We start from the raw sequence: 1,221 nt of genomic DNA, 5'->3' as shown, positions 1-1,221 counted from the left end.
ATATATATATATATATATATATATAAAATATATATTAATTACATGCTTGTTAAGGAGAAATGAAATATGACAAAATTGTTCACCACAAATTACATTTATATCTCTAAAAGTGGAAACCAAAATTTACTAGGAAATCAACTTGTCAAACAAATTATTAAATCTACTTTATGACTTCTAAACCAGAAAAAATGCTACTACATGAGAGATAGATAGTCAGAGAGAAAGAGAGAGAGATAGATAGATAGATAGATAGATAGATAGATAGATAGATAGATAGATAGATAGATAGATAGATAGATAGATAGATAGATAGATAGATAGATAACTAGACAGATAGATAGATAGATAGATAGATAGATAGATAGATAGATAGATAGATAGATAGATAGATAGATAGATAGATAGATAGATCCGCACGCACCTGCACGTTTATGGTCATGAGAAACACATTTTGCAGCATATTAAGCTTTCAAACCCAGACAACAGTTGAGCCACCTGCAACCCTTAAGCTACCAGTTGTTGCCTGTTACGTGAATATATACGATGAAATGTTTGCTTGCATTCTGTCTCCTATTCGTTGGTAAGTAATTATATGATAAATAGTTCGGCATTTATGTTAAATTTTTTTTCTATTATGAATTAATCTCTGCTACACTTGATTCTTTGCCTATCATGTACAGCTAGTCATAGATGAATATTTATGCCTCCTTAAATTTATAAATGCAAGCAAACAGTCAGAGAGACAGGCAGAAAAGTATACAGTCACGTGTATCATATATCATTGTATTATTGTACATACGTTATACATGTATCATTTTTCTGTACCTTGTCTGCCGCTATATGAAGGAATTCTCAACACACATAATTCATTGTTATTATTATTATTATTATTATTATTATTATTATTATTATTATTATTATTATTATTATTATTATTATTATCATTATTATTATTATCATTATTATTATTATTATTATTCAGTAGTTTTATTTTTATAACGTGCTTTCACTTCACTACCGAGCGCAGCTCTGTGCGCCTTGGGTATGTGCTGTGGTTTGCTGTGGTGCTCTTATGTTTACTGTATTGAAAGTGTTTTTCGTAGAATGTGTGCAGTACCCAGTAGTGCAATTTTCTGTATGTTATATATATTTGTAAGTCCTGGTGTTTTTGTTATGTATTTGTCTGAATATTTTTTTATTATACCTAAGGCACCTATTATT

The 1,221-nt window shown here is 29.0% G+C and overlaps 1 long non-coding RNA gene across 2 annotated transcripts in view; it reads left to right on the top strand.

Annotated features, from left to right (window-relative positions):
* Positions 1–244: 244 nt before the first annotated feature.
* Positions 245–1,221, top strand: part of LOC128249790 (uncharacterized) — an 8,689-nt gene continuing 7,712 nt past the window's right edge. The window contains exon 1 of one of the 2 annotated variants that reach the window (XR_008265884.1): positions 245–580. This is a non-coding gene — a long non-coding RNA (uncharacterized LOC128249790). Of the gene's footprint in view, positions 581–1,020; positions 1,153–1,221 lie in introns of those variants that run through there. The other variant, XR_008265886.1, reaches the window with a different exon arrangement.

This window comes from Octopus bimaculoides, chromosome 18 (genome assembly GCF_001194135.2).
Source record: "Octopus bimaculoides isolate UCB-OBI-ISO-001 chromosome 18, ASM119413v2, whole genome shotgun sequence".
In the NCBI taxonomy this organism is placed as follows: domain Eukaryota; kingdom Metazoa; phylum Mollusca; class Cephalopoda; order Octopoda; family Octopodidae; genus Octopus; species Octopus bimaculoides.
This window is presented reverse-complemented; position numbering and strand designations above follow the sequence as displayed.